The sequence below is a fragment of the Elephantulus edwardii genome, unplaced genomic scaffold (assembly GCF_000299155.1).
Source record: "Elephantulus edwardii isolate Elephantulus edwardi_28Jun2011 unplaced genomic scaffold, EleEdw1.0 scaffold00010, whole genome shotgun sequence".
NCBI classification, from domain to species: domain Eukaryota; kingdom Metazoa; phylum Chordata; class Mammalia; order Macroscelidea; family Macroscelididae; genus Elephantulus; species Elephantulus edwardii.
Genome location: NW_006399760.1, coordinates 18,193,502 through 18,202,250, shown reverse-complemented (window position 1 = coordinate 18,202,250; position 8,749 = coordinate 18,193,502).

Here is an 8,749-nt window from a genome sequence, read left to right as displayed (position 1 = left end):
TAGTTAATGTGTGCTGATACGTATCAGGCTACATATTATACATAAACTAAATAGTCTCTGAACATCTTTCAGGCAAGATTTTATATAATGCTCTTGAACCTTACCCAAGTCTTATTTTTTTTAAAAGCCCACTTCTGTTTTCAATGAGTCATAAAAATATAAATGGCACAGGAAATAGACACTTTTAGCTCAATTCTTCCATATAAAAACCCCCAAGACTGGCTGGAAGTGACAAAAATGGCATTAGTTAAACACACAAGGATCAAAGGAGTATTTAAAGAGAGCCTGTCTTGGGGAAGGCACAGACAGTATCTCAACATTAAGGAGGCAAAAATCCTTACCACTGGACTGATAAGCAACATCATGCTAGATGGACAAAATATTCAAACTGTCAACAATATCATCTTACTGGATCCACTATCAACACCCTTTATACCGGCATTCAGGAGATCAGGATACATATTACATTGGGCAAGTCTTCTGCCAGAGACCTCTCCAAATTACTGAGGAACAGTCATGTCAGTTTGAAGACTAGAGTGTGTCCGATTCAGGGCATGGTCTTTATCATTACTTGCTACATATCTTAAAGCTGGACAATTAACAAGGATGACAGAAGAATAATTTATGCCTTTAAGCTATCGTGTTGGAGAAGAACACTGAATATCCCACAGACTGCTAAAAAACATGTCTTGGGAAAAGAGCAGCCAAAATGCTTCTCAGAGGCAAGGATGGAGCAGCTTTGTCTCACACACTTTGATCATGTTGCTAAGAGAGGTTATGCCTCAGAAGTGGACATCATACTAGTAGAGGTGAATGATCAGTGAAAAGAGAGGAAGACCCTCAACTATGTGGGTTGTCACAATGACTGCTGCAATTGGCTCTAGTGTGTCGGGCAGTGTGAGGATGACACAGGATAGGACAGGGTTCAGATTTGCTTATTTTAGTGTCACTATGAGTCTTACTTGACTCAAAAGCACCTAACAACAACAGCAACAACACAGCGTATTATCAATTTGCCTGCAATTGTCATTACAAAGAAAAGCAATCACCTACGATGAGCACAGTTTAATAACCTTTTAGACTTGTATCCATTTATTCCATCATGTTAACCTTGGTGGCTAATGCACATCTCTTGGAAATTGATTTTATATTAGCATTGTCATAATTCACTCATTGCTGATTCTCTTCCTTAATTGAATGAACTTACAAGGCAACGAACTTAAACTGTTCATTTCTTAAAAGGCTATGAGCAGGATATGCTGCAGTCATGTTCTCAGAAGGGTCTACTTTGGGTCAACTACCTACAAGGCTCATTACTTTGCTGATGCCAAATAAACAAGGGCGAACCATCCAGCGAGCAAGAGCAAGGTTGCTGGACCAGAACTCAGTGATGCCAGCTACTAAGGAGAATTTTATTTCTTGTCTAACTTTGTCAATACTTGCCTTATTTTTAATGAGGATTTGACTGATGTTTCTGTCCCTATATTCCATTTAAAGTGACCATTACCAACCTCTAAAGATGTTATTTATCTAACTTGGAAAAACCGCAGTGTTTCCATTTTTAACTCAGAACCCAACCCCGCTGATCTCTCTTGACATTAAGATGTGTTTATTACCAAGTAAGAAGGCCCATCTATCAATGCCATCTACCTTGGTTCAGCAATCATATGACTTGAAGAGACTAAGATTGTTAACAGCTTCAGTTTGTTTGGCTCCACAATCATCATTCTTGGTACCAGCAGCCAAGAAATAAAAAAGATTAATTGCCTTGGGAATGTCTACTATCAGGGACCTCTTCAGAGTACTGAAGAGCAATGATGTGAGTCTGGAGACCAAGATGCACCTGATCAAGGACATGGTCTTCACAATTACATGCTGCATATCAGAAAACTGGACAATGACTTGGGATGATAGAAGGAGAATTGATGCCATTGAGCTGTGGTGCTGGGAAGAGTCTTGATTATCCCATGGACTGTTAGGAAAGCAAACAAGTTTGTCCTAGAGAGGGTGAAACCAGGCTGCTCCTTGGAAACAAGGATTCTGAAGCTCTGTCTGACATACTTTGGGCATGTAATAAAGAGGGACCAGTCCTTGGAGAGGGACACCATGTTTGGGAAGGTAGAGGGACAGTGCAAGAGAGGAAGACCCTCAATGAGACTGATTGACTCAGTGACTAGGGTAATGGAGGTAGGTGTGTCAGAGATGATAAGATTGGCTCAGGATAGTGCAGGGTTCAGAGCTGTTGTACATAGGATTGCTGAGTTGTAAGTGACTCACCTGCACACAAGAACAATAACACTTTCTAATAATGCAGCCAGGGATTGGCTATCTAATGCATACCTTTCAGTGTTCAAACTTGTGAAATGGCCATGTTTAATGCCCACACATCCCTACAGGTACTGGTCTTAGATCCCTATAAATCTACCAACTATTCTTTTCTCCTACTCCCACATGGAAGGCTGCTTTTTCTGATTTCTGATAACACTATTCCATGGACCTATTCTGCCTTGGAGTCATTGTATTTCTAAGGACAAGTCTTACTTTCCCAACTAATCATTTGTTTGCTTGATCAATTTCTTGAGCGTATGGTCTCTAGTTTGTTTTGGTATCTGTCACCATTACCCTGAGCACTACAGTTATGTAAAAGGAGCAAATGCAGCATGGGGACAACCAAGTTTGGTTTTTACCAACTCCACAAAGGGGAACTGTCCCCATCAATAACATCCACAGTATCAAACAAACAGCTGCAAGGTCACACATACATTCCCCCCTTCCCAAAATAGGCTGGGGGGGTGGGGAGGTAGGCAAAGGATATTACACAAAGTCCAGCAGTCTCAAACCAGGTCAACAGCAAGGCACAATTTCTCAATTAGTTCAGACAGCTTTCCAGTCAACAAGAGAAAGTCCAGGTTCTGTACAGGAGCACAAATTCAAGAAATCTCTGATTTCCTTGTTCATCCACCAAGCTCTGTCTCATAGAAGTCACAAGTCCCACAGCAAAACCCTTTATCTCCAGAGCTCTGTCAGGCTATGTCTAGCAGTAGCCTCTCCATGGTCTGGCAAGCTCTTGCTCTTATGTTGACCTCACAGCTGTTGATGTGGAAGTAGCTGATTAGGAATGAATCACCTGTCTGCAGAGGAAGCACCTGGAGGCTACACCTAAGGGGATTCAAGGGTTGTGGGTGGAGTTTCAAAGTTTATCCATTCCCACCTGGCTGTGTGGTCAGGTCTAAGAAAAAAAAAATCCTAACAACACAGGCTATCATTGTGCCTTGTAGTAGTATAAGCTCTGTAAATGAGAAAAGTATGTTACATGTATCAGGCCTGAGTGAGAACATTTCTGGTTCCAAACACACACTCATGGGTTCCATGTTTTTTCTAGGAATATTGTCCACTCTCTCTATCCCAAACCATCACAGCCATGGTTTGAGCTGGTCAAAAGCGGCCCCCACGATACTCTTATGCTGGAATGCTGATAGCAGCCACTTAGCTGTGTCCTGTTCTTATAAGTGGGACTGTGCTAAGAAACAAAAGTTGTGAGGCCATCAAGCAGCAGGGGATCTGAAATCACATTTCATGATGACAAAACTAAGGCAGACATTGCTTCACTGAAACTCTCACTTGAAGCCCTCAAAAAAGTAGAAAGTGACCTTCTTCTTATTCTTTGCAACTTGACCACCATTATGTTTGCTGTTTTACATCTTAGTAGTCTCAGAGCAGTAATGTTTTAATCTTACATGAAGGCAGGAATTGAAAGGTCCCCATTCAGTTATGTGTTTATTCAACGTAGGTTTATTGACTATCCGTTGACGTACATTTGATATAAACTCTGATATTTCTAAATAGTCTTTTACTCATGTGAAAGCTGGACAATGAAAGAGGAAGACAATAGAATTTTTGAATTTGAATTGTGGCATGGTAAAAAAAATATGGAATATATCATAGACTATCAAAAGAAAAAACCAACCTGTCTTGAAAGAAAACCTGAAAGCTCCTTAAAAGTGAAGATGATGAGACTTTGTCTAATGGATTGAAGCTCAACATCAAGAATATAAAGATTCTCACCACTGGGCCAATTAGCAGCACCATAATGGATAGAGAAGAGATTGAGGTTGTTAACAGTTACAGCTTGTCTGGCTCCACAATCCGCACTCTTGGCACCAGCAGTCAGGAAATCAAAAGAGGAATTGTATTAGGTAAATCTGCTGTCAGGGACCTTTCCAGAGTACTGAGAAGCAACGATGTCATTTTAGAGACTAAGATGTGCCTGATCCAGGACATGGTCTTCACAATTACATGCTATGTATTGGAGAACAAGACAATGACTAAGGATGACAGAAGAATTGCTGTCTTTGAGTTGTAGTGCTGAAGAAGAGTCTTGAATATACTATGGACCACCAAGAAAACAAATAGGTCTTGTTTTGAACATACTATGGACCATCAAGAAAACAAATAGGTCTCCTCTTGGAGAGGGATAAAGGAGAGAGGGGGGAAGGGAGAGGGCAGGGGAAGACAGGAGAGGTGAGATCCTAATGACACATTTTTCTTCATAGACTTCAGTTTCTTGAGTAATTTGCTCAGCATACAGATTAATAGGTATGGAGAAAGGATAAAACCCTGGCACACACTTTTCCTAATTTTAAGCTATGAGTTCTGCCGTGCTCTGTTCACACAATAGCCTCTTGGTCTCGGTCTAGGTTTTGCACAAGCACAATTTCATGTTCTAGAATTGAAGTCTCGTTTTCCATTCAGGACACGTGGGTCCAATTTCTGGCCAGTGCAGTTCATGTGGAGCTACACATAAAAATGTCTGTCAGGTTTCAGAGAAGTTTACAGGCAAAGATGAACTGGAAAGATCTGGTGATCTCTTCCTAAGAAATCAGCCAATAGAAATTCTGTCTGTGAACTACAACAGTATAATTGTCAACCTCTCGTCGAGATGGTTCAGGACCAGGCAGCATTTCATTCTGGTTGTGCACAGAGTTGCCATGAATTGAGGGCTGATTTCTCAGCAACCAAAAACAACAATGTACCAATGAATCAAATGGTTCTTTGCCCTCACTCTTTGCTTACACTCCAGCAATTGGGAGGTAGACAATATACAATTAATAGCATCATCTATTATCTTAGGGACGGTGCACTCGTGGCTTAGTCTGTAGGGAGTTCACTGCTAGCCCAAAGGTTGCTTTTCTGGAGGTTCAAATCCACCAGTGACTTTGTAATAGAAAGATGGGCAATCTCCTCCCATGTAATTACAACCTTCAAAAACCCAATGGAGGGGTCCAACTTTATGGCAATGAGTAAGCATCTTAGGAGGTGACTGAGTGCTGCAGGGAAAAACATCTTGAAGGGGTGGACAAACCATCTCTAATTTTTGTGGGTCACAGGGTTTACATCTCTACAGAGCTCTTCTACTTACAAAGCATGAATCTGATCAGCACCAACACCACAGTAGAAACCAAACTCATGACCATTGCATCAAGTTTGACTCATAGTTAAGCTATAGGACAAAGTAGAACTGACCATAGGATTTCCAACTTTGTGCATCTTCCCAGAAATAGACTGCCTCATCTCTTTCCTATAAAATGGCTGGTAGGTTTAAATCTCCAACCTCTGGGGTAGCAGCTGAATGCTTTTATCGACAGCACCACCAAGATTCCCTTATCAGTAATAAGGATATTTCAATTAGGAACAAGTACCTTGGTAAAGCTTATGGTTGATGATGGAAGGGGCCTTGAGAAGAAATTCTTAGATTTTCCTGATGGTACCGAACAGAGAAGAAATGAGATGGAGGGCACAGGTGGTTGTGAATAAATTATGTAAAGCTAATGGTGGCAAAACCACCTTGAAGATGGAAATACTTTATTTTTAAAATTTTATTATTTTTGTGTGAGTGTACTGTCTAATCCGATCTGACTGGTACAGGAGGAGATTGTCCCTCCTTCCCCGGCAGAGCATCTGGTGGATTCGAACCGTGCACCTCTGGGATTGTAGTTGCAGCTCCTTGCCACTAGGCCACCAGAGCTCCCCTGAAGATGGAAATACTTTTATAAAATGTTCCTTTGAAAGAAAGATGGCTGGGTTCATCTCACATGCATATTTTGGGCATCTTATCAAGAACAGTCAGTTCCTGGAAAAAGACATCATGCTTGGAAAAACAGAGGGTCTGTGAGAGAGAGGGAGACTCTCAATAAAATAGTTTGGCGCAGTGACTGCGACGACGGGGCTGAGCATAGCAGAGGCTACGAGGATGCTCAGGATTGGGCAGGGTTTTGTTTGCTGTATGTAGGTCACTATGAGTTGGAGACAACTCAGTGCCACCGAGCAGCAACAAATGGAATGAATTGTGTACTGAAAAAAGCTATTTTTACAATCCTAATGGTATCAGGAGTCTGTGAATCTTTATTTGGAAATAGGGTCTTTGAAGATGTCAGGTAAGTCAACATGAGATCACACCAGAACAGGGTGGGTCTCAATCAGACATGAATGCTGTCCTTAGAAAAGAGAAGAGACACAAAGACACACACAGAAGAGAGACGCAGTTATGGAATTTTGCTGCAGCTGCAAGCCAAGGAACGCCTGGATCTCCCAGAAACTGATCAAGACAAAGAGAATATTCCCCTAAGAGTTTCAAAGAAAGCCTGTTATTGTCATTACTATTGTTGTGTGCCATTAAGTTTGAACTGATAGTTGATCTTCTATTGAAGTTTTCAAGGCAGTAAATCACACAGAAGGAGATTGCTCTTCCTTCCCCCACAAAGAAAGCCTAACCCTTGTGAGATGCAGCACTGTGAGAGAATAACTTTCCTTATTAAACTCCCAAATCCATTACCATAAGTCAGTTCCAATGATGAGTTTCCAAAACTGCAAATCTTCATGGGAAGAAGCTGCCTCATCTTTCTTGCTAGAAGCGGCTGATGGATGGAACTGCTAACATTTTGTTACACCTACACCACCAGAGTTTCTTTATACAACACTCAGTTTGTGGTATTTTGTTACAGGAGTCAGAGGAAACTAATACAGAAAGCAAATGAATAATAATAGCCATAAACATGTGCAAGAAAACAAGAATGAGGAGAGGAAAAGAGTGAGCGGGAGAGAAACAGGACATGAAGGAAGAGAGAGGAGCTGGGGGTAGGGTATCTGAGTTTAGAGAGAAACATGTGGCAGTGGGGAGGGAGCAGTTAAAAAGAGCAGGAAACCACAGACCTGATGTAGGAAATCTGGTCATTGCAGGTAATTATTTTGTAGCTCATTAAGCAACTTCCTGTGTGAGGCTAAAAGGGCAGTGGGTGTTCAGCCCAGCAAGCAGATGACCTTGCTTCATTTTGGTTTATAAGGGGAAAGAACTCCAGAAAGGTGCCCAGGGTCACAGCATTTTGAGCCGGATGCTCTGAGCTGTGGATCCAAGACCAAATGCTCCATAAGGGTGAAGAAACAAATTTGCTAACAGGAGCAGAGCAGCATCTTATGGGAGCTAAGCCTGGGGCCTGTGTGATCACTGCCCACGCCTACCCCACATGGAAGGCAGCCCCCTGCCCGAGGTCCTCCCATGCCTCTCAAATACAGGAAGAAGCACTATTCCCACTGCCAGCAACAGTCCCATCATTTTGCCACGCTCTGCCCCAAGGGCATCAGTTTTAGTTCCAGCAGAGAATGAATGAGGCAGGTGAGGGTAGGAGGCTCTCCTTGTAAACCTCATGCACACGCTTCCTCTTTCCAGACACAATGCTATACACTAATAAAAATCTTTATGAAACATAGACCTATGCTTTGGAGTCATTCCTCAGTAAACTTGGAAAGGAGATGAAGGTGGGTTAGACACCAAACACTCTTTAGTCCCTCCAAACCTCTAGTCAGCCAGTGCCCACAGTCACCCACTAAAGCTCCAGGCAGTTCCCCTGGAGTGAGACTCTAGTCCATGCCTTTTGCCCCATACTCCAAAGTTCTGAACCTCCCATATCCCCTGCAATGCCTTCAGAACGTCCTGGTTCTATGTGTCATTTTTCTCTTAATAGGTACCGGTGACTAATCTGTAAGTATAGGGAAACCAGCTAGAGTAGGCTCAACTGACTCATGGCGAGACCATGTGTGTCAGAGCAGAACTGCACTGCAGGGGTTTTCAGTATTTTTTTAAGTAAAACACAAAATACAAGGGCTCCCTTCAAGGCAGCTTTGGGTGGATACGAACCACCAATCTTTTGTTCGGTAGCCCGATATTTACCCATCTGTAATTTGACCCATGAACAACAGATCTAAATCCTGTCCTATCCTGTGCCATTCTCATACTTCCTGACACACTTTCAAACCCTTTATGGCAGTCACTGGGTCAATCCATTTGGTTGAAGGTCTTTCTACCTTTCACTGACTCTCCACCTTTCCAAGCATGATGCCTCTCTCTCTCCAAGGCAAAGTCTCTCCTAGTAAAATGTACAAAATACGTGAGACAAAAAGCTTTATCATCTTTTCCTACAAGAGGCACTCTGGTTGCACTTTCTCCAACACATATTTGTTTGTTCTTTTGGTAGCACAAGGAAGCAAAATACTGCTGAAGATCATTCAAAAACAGCTGGCATAGTACATAGATGGGGAATTGCCAGAAGTTCAAGCAGGATTTAGAAGAAAGTGTGGCATCAGGGGTATAAGTGCTGACATCAGATGGAACCTACCCCAAAATAAAGAATACCAGAAGAATGCCTATTTGTGCTTTATTGCCTATGCAAAGGCACTTGACTGTGTTGTTGTTGTT